Source organism: Mytilus californianus, unplaced genomic scaffold, assembly GCF_021869535.1.
Source record: "Mytilus californianus isolate M0D057914Y unplaced genomic scaffold, xbMytCali1.0.p SCAF_4, whole genome shotgun sequence".
NCBI classification, from domain to species: Eukaryota; Metazoa; Mollusca; class Bivalvia; order Mytilida; family Mytilidae; genus Mytilus; species Mytilus californianus.
This window is the reverse complement of record NW_026262690.1, coordinates 21,339,685-21,355,426: the sequence shown is the minus strand read 5'-3', so window position 1 is coordinate 21,355,426 and position 15,742 is coordinate 21,339,685. Positions and strand designations below refer to the sequence as shown.

The 15,742-nt window shown below is 33.8% G+C and overlaps 1 long non-coding RNA gene across 1 annotated transcript; it reads left to right on the top strand.

The window, feature by feature from the left end:
- Nucleotides 1-2,915: 2,915 nt before the first annotated feature.
- Nucleotides 2,916-7,762, top strand: LOC127737681 (uncharacterized). The gene is made up of 4 exons (XR_007999756.1): nt 2,916-3,068; nt 6,692-6,849; nt 7,309-7,349; nt 7,665-7,762. It is a non-coding gene; the product is annotated as an uncharacterized LOC127737681 (long non-coding RNA).
- Nucleotides 7,763-15,742: the final 7,980 nt, after the last annotated feature.

Genomic DNA, 15,742 nt, shown 5'->3' with positions numbered 1-15,742 from the left:
TTAGAAATATATATATCAATAACAAATCAAGAAAATTTGTGTTAACGCATGTGTAAGAATATCTCAAGAACATTTTGCAGGAAAATCCAATCTATTAGAAAAATCGATTATTACAGAAGAGTGTCCACCATGCACTTGCACTGCACTATTATTAGAATAGTAGAATAGAATGATATACAAATGGATGAAAATTATATATACATGTAACTGTTATATACAAATATTAATATAATATTTAACAACAAACCAGAGTATACTGATTTGTATCACTACAATATAATAGTTATTACGGTGAGGTTGAATTCCCTGTCATTTATTCATCATCCATGCACAAACTTGTCTCAGAAAAAAATATATCTATATACCTTAACCTCACTTTAAGGTATAGAGATGTGATTTTTTTTTCTGAGACAAGTGCTTGTGACCATCCACAAGAACTTGCGGTCATCCGATGTTCAGTACTTCAGTACTTTGATTTTTTTATATGCTGAATCCAACCATGGAATTAGATTATGGATATTTGACCATTAAGTAGATTGTATGTCCCATTTCAAATTTTTAAGTTATCTGGCCACATTTATTCTGGGTCAGAAATCTATAATGTGTCAATTATTTAATCACTATCCAAATTCAGAGCTGTATCAAGCTTGAATATTGTGTCCATACTTGCCCCAACTGTTCAGAGTTCGACCTCTGTGGAGTGCATTTTTATGATTTTTATGACTTAGAAATAACATCTTAAGCAAAATTTTTATTTTTCTGAATTTAACTGATTGATGATAGCAATATTTACACTTTTACACTGATACCATCAAGACACAGGTTCCACGGAACCATTTAGGAAGGGAACTTTGTAACTAATTATTATCATTATGATTTTTTGTCATAGGTCAATCTGTCTGGTCTTGTTAGCACTCTCACATGTACAATTCTTTGCAGATTTTTATAAAACTTATATCATAGGTTTATATTATCAATGTCTCGGACAAGTTCAAAAATCAGTGCCGATCAATTATTTTTGAAAGAAATATGCCCCTTGGAAACATTAATTATATGGAAAATTGCATCATTAGCTCTCTCATGTGTACAATTTTTGCGCCTGATTTTTATAAAACTTATATTGTAGGTTTATATCAGTGATGTCTTGGACGAGGTGGAAAATCTGTGCTGATCAGTTATTTTTAGAAGAGTTATGCGCCTTGGAAATATTAATTATATGGAAAATTGCCTTGTGAGCGCTCTCATGTGTACAATTCTTGCCAGATTTTTATGAAATTCGTAATATAGGTTTATATCATCAATGTCTGAGATGAGTTCGAAAAACTTTGCGGATCAATTATTTTTAAAAGAGTTATGCCCCTTGGAAATATTAATTATATGGAAAATTGCCTTGTGAGCGCTCTCATCTGTACAATTCTTGCCAGCTTTTTAAGAAATTCGTATTATAGGTTTATATCATCAATGTCTTAGATGAGTTCGAAAATCTTTGCCGATCAATTATTTTTAAAGGAGTTATGCCCCTTGGAAATATTAAATATAGGGAAAATTGCATCGTTAGCACTCTCATGTGTACAATTTTTGCCAGAATTATATGAAATTTATGTCATAGGTTTATATCAGCAATGTCTTTGACGGTTTTGAAAATAAGTGCTGATCAAATATTTTTTACGAGTTATGCCCCTTTGAAATATTAATTATATTGGAAATCACATTAAATTTGCTCTGAAGCTAAGATATTATCAACAGTTTAAAGAACAAAAAAAGTGTTTTATTTTTAGTTATTGCCCTTGATCCTTGGATAGATGAAATATGTGCAACGAGGGGGACATTGGAACTCTGTTCTTTTATTGTTTTACAGGCTAATGGTCATTTTGAAAGCCCATCATTACCACCTGATTCAACAGTTGTGTGTAAACCAACAACTACATGTCATCTGATTTTGTATCAACGACCTAAAAATGGCAGATGGTATGTGGCATATTCTAATATCTGAATTTTGAGGATGCAAATATTTAATTTCATACAAGTTTGAGGTTTATTTAATGCTTCAAGTAATGAAAACTATTGACTACAAAAGTGTCATGGTTAACCTATAAATGTGACATATACTGTAAGTTTAAACAACAGATTACTAAAACTTTTTATCCAAAGTACCTCAGGAATCGGTTTCACAAAAAAACTTATGATTAAGATTGATCGTAAGTCATGAACAATTCAGTATACTTACAATCAATCTTAGTCACAATTTTTTTTGTGAAACTGACTCCAGGACTTGAATATCTGGGTAACAGGTGGTAACCAAGATGGTAAGAACAGAAACAGCACAAAAGTATAAGGTAAATTTTTGGATTTTTCTACCCTGTAACTTACTGAAAATAAAAAATGTTTGAAACCATTATTGGTACAAATTACTTTGTTTTAAGTTAAGGAAGAATGCCTTCCAGAAAATATAAATTACAAATTAACTGTGATGTCATTCAAGTGATATCTTTAAGGAGATTTTAACATTTTTAGCAAAAATAATCTTATTTCAGTAGAATTTTGGCTAAAGTAACACAGAGAAGAAACATTGACCAAAAATATTTTTTTTGTTAAGTGAATGAGTATAAACACTAAATACACTTCATGTGGGAATATCTATGGGGAAACGGTTCTGCTTTACATCAATGAAAATGGTATATTTCAAACAAAGTTACAATGTTTATATAAGTACAAAGTACATAGATTCAACTTTGATTTGCAAACAGAGACAATTTGATTTTCTGGCAAACAAATCTCCCAAATTTTATCCTCTCCTTTATCAAATGAAACATTGGTTTCGTAAGATTCATTGATAAAGTATAGAAGTAATGATTGGTATTTTAAATATTTGCATGGTAACATATCTGATATTCTGCTTTCTGTTTTAGTGTGCCTGCTGTTGGAGAAATTATACCTGGAGGTGCATATGTTGTTTCTCCATCTTCTCCTGATGATGTTGGAGTCTGTGAGACAGATATTGTTTACAAACCTACAACTGGAGCTAAGAGTCAGAAAGTGTGTGTCAGAGCTAAGGGAGCTAATAATAGGTAAGCTTTCTTTATATTCTTATAATATGGACTCATGATTATTCAGATAAACAGATTTTTACATAGACGTATTATTACTGAGGGTGAAATTCAGACTTCATGTGTCAGCTCCAAAGAAGAGAATGATAAATAGGCAAACGTTTATAAATGATTATTAAGTCTCCCAAACGAAGTTTGGGAAGACTTATTGTTTTTGCTCAGTTCTTATTATTATTATTATTCTTCTTCCTCTTCCTCTTCCGCCGCTTTTAAATTTGAACTTGTCCGCACCCGTTCTCCAAAACCGCTTGTCAGATTAACTTAGGGTTTCACAGTATGTTAGACTAACATGTCTAGTGGTGCAATCAGGGTTTTGTTTGTGCAATGGGGTTTATAAAGGGGTACTTTGAGGGGCAAAAACAAAAGAGGGTTTTACTATAGAACCCTATGGGGTTTTATTTTTTTAAATTTTCAAATGATTATAAATTGAAAACCGTTTGTGATAGACACAATCTTTTTAATTGAAAATGTTCTAAATGATAAAACCCATTAAATGAAATACAGGGTTAGTCCCCAGGGGTCACCCCCGCCCCCTGCTATTTAAGAAAGTTCTAATACCTTGTAAGTGGTCAAGATCCCCACCCCTAAACCATATATATTCTGGTTTGTCATGCTAAGATGGTTTGAATGATATACAGGGTTAGTCCCCAGGGGTCATCCCGACCCCCTGCCATTTGAGAAAGTTCTAATATCTTGTAAATGGTCGAGATCCCCACCCCTAAACCATATATATTCTGGTTTGTCATGCTAAGATGGTTTGAATGACATACAGGGTTAATCCCCAGGGGTCATCCCGACCCCCTGCCATTTGAGAAAGTTCTAATATCTTGTAAATGGTCGAGATCCCCACCCCTAAACCATATATATTCTGGTTTGTCATGCTAAGATGGTTTGAATGATATACAGGGTTAGTCCCCAGGGGTCATTCCGACCCCCTGCCATTTGAGAAAGTTCTAATATCTTGTAAATGGTCGAGATCCCCACCCCTAAACCATATATATTCTGGTTTGTCATGATAAAGCACATTAAATGAAATACAGGGTTAGTCCCCAGGGGTCACCCCCACCCCATGCCATTTAAGAAAGTTCTAATACCTTGTAAGTGGTCAAGATCCCCACCCCTAAACCATATATATTCTGGTTTGTCATGCTAAGATGGTTTGAATGATATACAGGGTTAGTCCCCAGGGGTCATCCCGACCCCCTGCCATTTGAGAAAGTTCTAATATCATGTAAATGGTCGAGATCCCAACCCCTAAACCATATATATTCTGGTTTTTCATGATAAGATGGTTTGAATGATATACAGGGTTAGTCCACAGGGGTCATTCCGACCCCCTGCCTTTTGAGAAAGTTCTAATATCTTGTAAATGGTCGAGATCCCCACCCCTAAACCATATATATTCTGGTTTTTCATGATAAAGCACATGAAATGAAATACAGGGTTAGTCCCCAAGGGTCCTCCCCACCCCATGCCATTTAAGAAAGTTCTAATACCTTGTAAGTGGTCAAGATCCCCACCCCTAAACCATATATATTCTGGTTTGTCATGCTAAGATGGTTTGAATGATATACAGGGTTAGTCCCCAGGGGTCATCCCGACCCCCTGCCATTTGAGAAAGTTCTAATATCTTGTAAATGGTCGAGATCCCCACCCCTAAACCATATTTATTCTGGTTTGTCATGATAAAGCAAATCAAATGAAATACAGGGTTAGTACCCAGGGGTCACCCCCACCCTATGCCATTTAAGAAAGTTCTAATATCTTGTAAGTGGTCAAGATCCCCACCCCTTGACCATATATATTCTTGTTTGTCATGCTAAGATGGTTTGAATGATATACAGGGTTAGTCCCCAGGGGTCATCCTGACCCCCTGCCATTTGAGAAAGTTCTAATATCTTGTAAATGGTCGAGATCCCCACCCCTAAACCATATATATTCTGGTTTGTCATGCTAAGATGGTTTGAATGATATACAGGGTTAGTCCCCTGGGGTCATCCCAACCCCCTGCCATTTGAGAAAGTTCTTATATCTTGTAAATGGTCGAGATCCCCACCCCTAAACCATATATATTCTGGTTTGTCATGCCAAGATGATTTGAATGATATACAGGGTTAGTCCCCAGGCATCACTAATGCATATAACTTTACTGGACCAAACCAATTTTCACTGGACTTTGCTCAATGTCAGGCGATCATGGGAATTACGAATTATGGGAGCTTCGTTTGGGAGACTTCGTAACAGCATCCTGTTACAATCATTTCTTGTTCCATTTACTGCTTATACTCTGGCCTATTTGAGACATATGTTTTGTCTATATACCTACAATGGCAGATTTAAGTCAAGACAGCCTGTTGGAAACCCAAAGGAAAAAATCTTTTCCTAGGTTCTATATTCTTATTTAATCTTAGATCCCAAATCATGAACCTTTTCAATTGTTGTCTTGACTTTATGCTTTGTTGAAGGGGGCATAAGTGTTATCCTTGTCCGTCTGTACGTCCCAAAATTAGTTCCCTTCTCTAACTTTAGTTTGCCTCAACCAAATGTTATGAACTAATACACAATGCTTATTAGCACAAAACACAGATCAAGTTTGAATTTTGGTGGCATCACTGTTAGTGTTCTAGAAAAAGAGAGGCGAGGGATACAAAAGGGACATTCAAACTCACAAGTCGAAAATAAACTGACAACACCATGGGGAAAAAGAAAAAAACAAACAAACAAAAGTACACAAAACACAACATAGAAAACTAAAGACTGAGCAACATGAACCACACCAAAAAAAGGGGTTGATCTCGGGTGCTTCGGAAGGGTAGGCAGATCCTGCTCCACATGTGGTGCCCTTCGTGTTGTTCATTTCAGTACAAATAGATCCTGCTCCACATGTGGTGCCCTTCGTGTTGCTCATGTCAGTACAAATCCAAGAGTTATGCCCCTTTATAAATTGAAAAATTGCTGAATTTTTCGTTCTGTTTGCCTCAACCAAATGTTATGAAACTTATACATAATGCTTTTTACCTTAAAACACTGATCGAGTTAGAATTTGGGTAGCGTCACTTTTATAGTTCTCTAGTTATGACCCTTTATAACGTTATATGTAAACGGGGGCATCATCTGTGTCCCATGAACCAATTCTCCATTTATTTGTTCTGTTTAAGGTCTTTTTTTTTCTTACTATGCAGAATGTTAGGAAATGTCTGATTTTCCTTTATTTGCAAAGATAAGTAAATATTACTATACCTTGTTATTGATGCTTACTGATTTAATTTAAGTAAGCTAATGTAAATGACCTGCAGGACTCAGGGATGGTGGTTTTTGTAGCTTGTAGAAGCCTACATAGTCAGTTGGCTGAAGTGAACAAGTGGTCGACAAAAATACTAAGCTTTGTAAGGAATACAGGTCTTGGTAAGGCAGTTTGCAGAAGACCATTCAGCAAAATAATACAACTATTTTTTTTTTTTCAATTTTGGCTGTATTACAACTTTGGACTTCAACCCACATCCAAAGCATAACCAATTTCAGCTCCAAACTTTTTGTGCTACAAACAGTTTATTTGTTAAACAAACCATTACTTTAAATTGCAGTGATGGAGAACTGAGATGTTTCAAAATTGATCCATCATTAAACGATGCAAATCCATGTCACACTGCAATGTGCCATACAGGGGATTGTGTCTCAACAGTGGATGATGATGTTGAATGTAAATGTCACATAGGAACAACAGGAAAAACATGTGATCAAGGTTTGTATAGACTATCGCATAATATCAGATAATTAAGTAACTTATGATAAACGTTTGTGTCATTTGACTTCTCTTGTCCTTGAAATTTCTAATTGTCTTGAAGGATAACACAATTTAAACATGAAATAAAGATAATATATAAACAACAGCTGCATGGGACCTTCCTCTCAAATATTGCTGTATTATGGCCTACTGACATCATATTCTACACCAAAACTGTCAATATTTATTAAAAGACCTTAATAATTGGACCCATGTGGTACAATATCTACCTTGTGTGCCTTCTATCATAAGAACATACCACATATCATGTGAGCTGAAAAGAAGCCATCAAATAGTATGGAAAGTTTTAAAACATACATTTTGTCGTTTAATTTAGAAGAAAGCAGATTTTTTGTGTTAAATCTCTTAGAAAACTTAGCTTTATATTACATGCTTCTGTAAAAAGTATATTTTCAGATACAAAGAATTTAATCACAGGACATACTGTGAGTGGAAAGGTAGGTTTAAATAATAATAAAATATACCATAAAACTTTTGTTTTATAGAAGCTTTTACAAGTCCAAGCTTAGGTCAAATACATTGAAAGCTTTAAACCTGAATGAACAGGATGGATGTGAAACTTTCAAACTTTATTGGAATAATGTGGATTTGTTTTTGCATCTCAGTGTTTTAGCAAATTATTTATGAACTTATTTATTTTTGTCCTATTGTGAGCATACTGTGTACTTTTTGTCTGCCTAACTCCTCAACAGTGTTTTAGGTAATAATAATACATAAAAACTTATAAAAATGATATTTATAATGTTTGACAGCCTGGTTTTGTGGACACAGTCAAACCGAAAAAGATTGTTTGTTATACCAGACAGCCATGTGGGATACCAGTAGCTGTGAACAGTAATGGTGGACAAAGGTAACTTTTAGATATACTAAGTATTTGTTACATCAGCAATATAATTTATCAATATAGTGAATTCTGGTTATAATAATTATATGTGCTTGAAATGAAAATATTGAGTCCCAGGAGTGACAGCTTACCCAGACATGAGGTCAGTGCTGTATTCAAGTGTAGGTCTATGTATGTTACACCAATAAGAATAAAGAAATAACATATATATGTTATGGTGAATAACATATATATGTTATGGTGATTGTAGAATTGAGCTTGTAAAGTAGACATGTCCATATTTAAGTATGTAGTGATGAGCTTGATAATCAAAGATGATAATGGGATATTTACCTGAAAATGTATGTCAAATACAAAATTGTTTACATTAGATGTGTCAATAATGAACAAAACTGTTAATATAATGACCCTTGTCTAAATTGAAAATACTTTGACCCTGTCTTAACTGAAAATACATTGAACCCTTTATAAACTGAACATACAAAAGTGAACCCTGTCCAAACTGAAAATACAGTGACCAAAGGTCTGGAAATTTTTGCCCACAATTTCAGTCATTTGTTTTGGACTAGAAAGTAGGAATTTATTCATTTCAAACTGTCAAATTCATACCAAACATCAACAATATAAATGGTTTGCTGTATGAATTGCATAAAATTTCATACCTTTTTTTTGTAAAAGTGTTTAAGATGACTATGTGGATTGTAGCAGTCTAAAACTACAATGATTTTAATGACTTATAACTGCAAATTTCTTAGGAATTAATCATGCTGCTTTCATTTTGGGGAAACCCGAAGTTTTGAAGCTGATTATAAATTTTGAATGAAATGAGATTTATGATACAGACTTTTCTTCTGGCTATCAAATGGCGGTAAATCGAAGCGTTTTAGGCTTGATATTTATGCTCATAAAATGTCTAATCTTAATTGTACTTAAAGCGGAGGACACTTGCACGCATGCAAAATGCATACTGAATATGAATGGCTGTCCCAAGTCAGGTTGTCATTTGTTCATGTCTTTCATATTTGTTTTTCGTAAATTGTTTTGTTACAAATTAAGCCGTTACTTTTCTCAATTGAATTGTTTCATATTTTTCTTGTTGGGGCCTTCTGTAGCTGACTATACGGTATGCCTATAATTGCTTAAATCCACTTCATTTGAACTTTGGTGGATAGTTGTCTCATTGGCAATCATACCACATCTCCTTATTTTTATAAGGGCATGTTTCACTGAACCTCAAGTTCTTTTTTAACTAAATTGTATAGAATGCTTTAATTTATATTATCGATAGCCTTTGCTGAAATTTTATTTCATAATAAAGTCTATTGTCTGTACTTGGTCAATATTTTCTGCTGTCAGGTCTAACACAGGTAAACATGACAAGCGAGCATTTACCCGATATCAACAAGTTCGTTGTTGACCCTGTAGGTTATCATAAAATACTGAGTGGATGTTTTATTACAAGAAAAGAATTGAATTCAAGATTTTGTAACTTGTAACGAAAAACACAATATCTGACAGAAGGGCCTTGATAATTATGTCCAATCAGCATAAATTTTCATTCAAAAATTCTTGATCTAAATCCAAAAAAATGTTGCATTTTGGTCAAGGACAAGGACCATGTAGAATTGGTCATGTCTTGAATTATGACATTTCTGGACTCTTGCATTGACCCCTGACTAAAGTGAAAATACTTTGACCCTATTTTAATTCAAAGACATTTACCCCTGTCTCAACTGACCATACAGTGACCCTGTCTTGAGTGAGATAGAAAAACAGGGACCCCTTACTAAACTGAAAAAGCTGTAGCCTCTTAAAACTACCATGACCCATGCTTAAGCTGAAAATACATTTACTCATTTCCATACTGAAAATATATTGACCTTATATCCAAACTGAGCAAAAGTGATTTTCTATCCAAACTGAAAAATAGTGACCCTCCATCCACAGTGATCCATTATTCAAACTAAAAATGATCCCTGTCTTAACTGAAAATAAAGTTACCCTTTATCCAAACTGAAAACAAACCATGTCTTCACTGAAAATACACTTACACCTTTCTGAAATTGAAAATATTTTATTCCTGTCTAGACTAATATATACAGTAAAACCTGAATTATCTAGCTAAATTATCCTTTTTTTAGCTCACCTGGCCAGAAGGGCCAAGTGAGCTTTTCTCATCACTTGGCGTCCGTCGTCAGCGTCGTCGTAATCCGTCTTAGTTAGCTTTTTACAAAAATCTTCTCCTCTGAAACCACTGGGCCAAATTTAACCAAACTTGGCCACAATCATCATTAGGGTATCTAGTTTAAAAATGTGTCCTTTGACCCCGCCAACCAACCAAGATGGCCGCCATGGCTAAAAATAGAACATAGGGGTAAAATGTAGATTTTGGCTTATATCTCTGAAACCAAAGCATTTAGAGTAAATCTGACTTGGGCAAAACTAATTATCAGGTCAAGATCTATCTGCTCTAAAATTTTCAGACAAATCCGACAACCGGTTGTTGGGTTGCTGCCCCTGAATTGGTAATTTTAAGGAAATTTTTGCAGTTTTTGGTTATTATCTTGAATATTATTATAGATAGAGATAAACTGTAAACAGCAATAATGTTCAGCAAAGTAAGATCTACAAATAAGTTGTCATGACCAAAATTGTCAGTCGACCCCTTTAGGAGTAATTGCCCTTAATAGTCAATTTTTAACAATTTTTTGTAAATTTTTGTAATCTTTTACAAAAATCTTCTTCTCTGAAACTACTGAGACAAATGTAACCATACTTGGCCATAATCATTATTATGGTATCTAGTTTAAAAAATTTGTCTGATGACCCCGCCTTCCAACCATCATGGCCGACTTGGTTAAAAATAGAACATAGGGGTAAAATGCAGTTTTTGGTTTATATCTCTGAAACTAAAGCATTTAGAGCAAATCTGACAGGTGGCAAAAATGTTCATCAGATTTAGATTTATCTGCCCTGAAATTTTCAGACTAATCCGACAACCCGTTGTTGGGTTGCTGCCCCTGAGTTAGTAATTTTACAAAAATTTTGCAGTTTTTTGTTATTATCTTAGATATCATAATAATATCTAATATCTAATACTTTTAATTATGATTTTAACCTTATTTTACATGATTTCCAAAGCATCAGTAAATACAGGTGAGCGACACAGGCTCTTGAGAGCCTCTAGTCCATCGTCGTCGTCCGTCCAGTGTAAACTATTTCCAACATCTTCTCCTCTGAAACTACTGAACCAATTCCAACCAAACTTAAGCTGAATGATCCTTAGGGTATCTAGAATAAAGTTTGTGTTTTATTTACTGTTTCTTCCAAAAACATGGCCGCCATGACTAAAAATAGAACTTAGCGATAAAATGCAGTTTTTGGCTTATATCTCAAAAACTAAAGCATTTAGAGCAAATCTGACATAGAGTATAAATGTTCATTAGGTCAGTTCTATCAGGCTTAAAATTTTCAGATGAATCTAACAACCCATTGTTGGGTTGCTGCCACTAAATTGGTAATTTTAAGGAAATTTTGCAGTTTTTGGTTATTATCTTGAATATTTTTATAGATAAAGATAAACTGTACAAAGCAAAAATGTTCAGCAAAGTAAGATCTACAAATAATTTTCACGACCAAAATTGTCAATTGACCCCTTCAGGAGTTATTGCCCTTTAAGGACAATTTTACACAATTTGTTATCATGTTTTCTAACTTTAAAAAATCTTCTTCTCTGAAACTACTGAACCAATTCCAACCAAACTTAAGCTGAATGATCCTTAGGGTATCTAGAATAAAGTTTGTGTTTTATTTTCTGTTTCGTCAAATTACATGGCCGCCATGGCTAAAAATAGAACATAGGGTAAAATGCAGTTTTTGACTTGTATCTCAAAAACTAAAGCCTTTAGAGCAAATCAGATCAGAAGTTAAAGAATTCATTAGGTCAATGTCTACCTGCCTTGAAATTATCAGCCAAATCGGGTATCTGATTTTTAGGTTATTGCTGTTGATAATTTTAAGAAAATTTTGCATTTTTCAATTATTATCTTGAATATTATTATAGATTAAGATAAACTGTAAACAGCAAAAATGTTCAGCAAAGTAAGATCTACAAATAAGTTTAATGACTAAAATTTTCAATTGACCCCTTAAGGAGTTATTGCCCTATAAAGACAATTTTTCACAATTTGTTCATCTAGTTTGCTTACTTTAAAAAATCTTTTCCTTTGAAACTGCTGAATCTGTTTCAGCCAAACTTGGGCTGAATGAGTTTCAGAGAATCTAGTATAAATTTGGTATTTTATTTCCTTGTACGTCAAGAAACATAGCCACTATGGCTAAAATGGAACATAGGGGTAAAATGCATTTTTTTGCTTTTAAAGAAAATATGACAGATACAAAGAACATTTAAATGGCATTTTTAAGCCACTCATTAATATATATTGAAAAGCAAAAATAATCATTGATGAAAGATTTAAGGAAAAAATTACATGTGAGCGATTCAGGCTCTTGAGAGCCTCTTGTTATAGTAAAAATACTTCAATCTCAGCCTAAATGTGTTACATAGGTGTCCAATATTCAGCTAAGACAGATATTGATATTTCTATGCACGTTTGTTTTGCTGTAGAAAGATTTTATTTTATGTTTCAGTACAAAAGTAAAAGTTAAAGTACCACCAAAAGACTTGACACTTACACCTATACCAGGCACCAACATATCACAAGCTGTAGTACAAATACAGTCTACCAACCCAACAAATCTGACAAAATGTGTTGCTGTTATTGAGTCAGGGTAAATATCATTAATGAAAATTTCTTTTTGCTATTTGTAGTGAACAGAAAATTGGTGATATTTCTGAAAAAGGGGGAAACTACTTAGTTTGAAAAGAAAAGTACAAATCACATAGTTGAATATAATTATCAATGAACAGTTTGAAAATTGTGGCCATAAGTAAGGGGCCTTCATAGAGAATGGCATTACATTTTTGAGCAAACAGCGATGTATTTGCATCAGGAGTGGCAAGATCACATCAAGTAATTACTAGACTCCATCTGTCCTTCTTTCAATATAAACATATAGTAGGTACCTAGTTTGTGTCATTTGGAACTCCCAACATTTGTCTTCAACAGTATTTAGACTTGCATAGGGATTGTGCACAGATAAAAAATGTGCACCTCACATTTTGGAATGATTTCAATTTTTTTGTCAGTTTTCCCTTGTGTGAAAATGAGTTATTTTTGTCAAAGAATGATATACAGTGTACTTACTTTGTGTCATCTTTAACTCTAAATAGTTTTCCTTCTAGATTCACACTGTATTTGTGGCCTAAATATACCCATTATTACTGTCTTGAGAATTTTGTTAACTCATTGGAGCTACGATATTTATACATTTTATTGTTATTGGTTGTATGAAATTCATAAACATTTCCATTCTTTATAGTGCTGAAGACTGCTCTTTAATTCACGACGCTACAACACAAGTTCAGACACTGTATTGGTCTTGTTTCATCTATGTTAGCTGGATTTAAACAGTCGAGTGTGAATATGTAAAATAAAATAAAAAATAATGTATTTAAAATCTTTTCCTGATATTTCAGGCAAGAAAAGGATACATTGTGTTACAATATTGAATTCAAGTCTGGTATGTATTAATCTGAGAATATACATGAGGATTAACTTTAATGAGGGTGGTAAAGGGTTATTTTCGTGCAACGTGTTTTGCCATTTTTATTTCACGTGCAGCCGTGAAAAAGGTTCGTTATTCACCGTGTTTCGTAAAATCGGTAAAAAGATCAACGTGCAAGAAATTTTTAATTGTTCATTCATAGTGAAATGGCAATTTTATTTCGCATTCTTCCGTGCAGATACCCCCCCTTTACGCCCCTCTTTAATAACAAGCTTAAGGTATTTTAGAAGAGAAAAACAAGTATTTTTTTATTGAATAAAAATACTTAATATGATTTATAGTTCAAAACCCCCTAATGGGCCTCAAAGTATGGAACACAATTAAGATATGCAATAAAAAAATCACTACAGAATTATTTTATCATGTTTCCAAGAATTGAATTTCATCAGATTTTCAGTGTTTGAAAATTGAGATTTTTACTCTTGAGAAGCTGTTTCTCAATGGACTCTGGGCAACTGCTGAAAATTTTATCTCACATGGTACCTGAATAGAACCACATATTTAACACCTTTGGGCTTAAAAACTAGCTATCATACACAGGCAAGTTTACAATAATTACAAAGAAATTGAACAAGGAGTATACATCATTGAGACAACAACTCAACTACACAAATATGTTAAAAATAATGTCTTCCTAAAAAAGATTATGAACATTGTTCAATGTGATAGTTAATATTTTTGTCTTGCTTATGACAATTGTTACAGAATGCAAGACAAAGGGCTGCTAATCCAACATCTGCATAAGATAAAGCTTTATAGAAAGTAAAAGACCTGGATACTTCATATCTTGTAGACAGATGCATATGTTACTAAGTTTTCGTCTGGTATTGCTATTTGTTCTTTACCTCACAGGCAGGGTTCATTTCGTGGATAAGTGATCAAGGTTTTTTCTTTGTCAAATCTGTTTCTCAGATACTATAAGCAATGGGTCAATTTTATTTGGTATACAGAAGGATTTAAAGTTGTACATGGCTGTCTGGCAGTTTTCATCTGTCCTTGATCTGATTTTCAGGGTTTGTTGTTCAGTATTAGGTTTTCATGGTAAATTCCATTTCTCAGATACTGTAAGCAATAGGTCGACTTTATTTTGTGTATCGAATGATTGTAAGGTGTAAATAATTATCTGATATGGCTCATCTGACCTTCACCTCCTAATTGATGTTAAGTTTATGTGTTACCTGTAATCATGACTTTCAACATCAAATTTGATCAGTAAAACAGTCATGACATTTCAGCATGTGCACTCTTGTTTAGTTTTTGTCTCGCAGTATGTGAGACATAGATATTACTATGCTACGGCAGCGGCGTAAACTATTTGGCATATGCCCATTGTCCTTGACCTCATTTTCATGGTTCAGTGACTGCTTGAAAAAAAATTACAGTTTTTTTGTCATGTGAATTTCTCACTTACTATGAGTAATAGGTTAACTATATTCGATATATGGGTTCCTTGCAACATTTACATGTCCATCAGACAGGGTTAACCTGACCTCGACCTCAATTCATGGATTAGTGATCAAGGTTACAGTTTCGTGATAAGGTCCGCTTCTCAGATACTACAAGCAGCAGGTCAACTATATGTTGTGTATGGAATGATTGTAAGGGGTACATGTCAGATTGGCAGGTTTCATCTGACCTTGACCTCATTTTCATGGTTCATTGGTCAATTTTAATTTTTTGTGTTTGGTCAATTTTTCAAGTACTGTAAGCATTAGGTCAACTATATTTGGTTTATGGAATGATTGTAAGGTGTACATGTCTGTCTAGCTGGTGTCATCTGACCTTGACCTCATTTTCATGGTTCAATAGCCATTGTTAAGTTTTTGTGTTTTGGTCTGTTCTTCAAATACTAATAGCAATAGGTCAACTATAATTGGTGTATGGAATGATTGGAAGGTGTACATGTCTGTCTAGTCAGTATCATCTGTCCTTGACCTCATTTTCATCGTTCATTGGTTAACGTTAAGTTTTTGAGTTTTGGTCTGTTTTTCAATTACCATAAGCAATGGGTCAACTATATTTGGTGTATGAAATAATTGTAATGTGTACATGTCTGTGTGACAGTTTTTATCTGACCTTGACCTCATTGTCATGGATCTATGAATCTGTTAAGTTTATGTTATATTTGTAGTAAAACCTTTATCTTTAAGACTTTCAACATAAAATCAATGCTCAGTAAAACAGGCGAGACATTTCAGCGTGTGCACTCTTGTCTAAATTAATATATTGAAGATTAACAAGACTGTTTTTTTATGCTCTAAAATTGTGTTTTTATGTTTAAGGTCCAGCACCATCTCA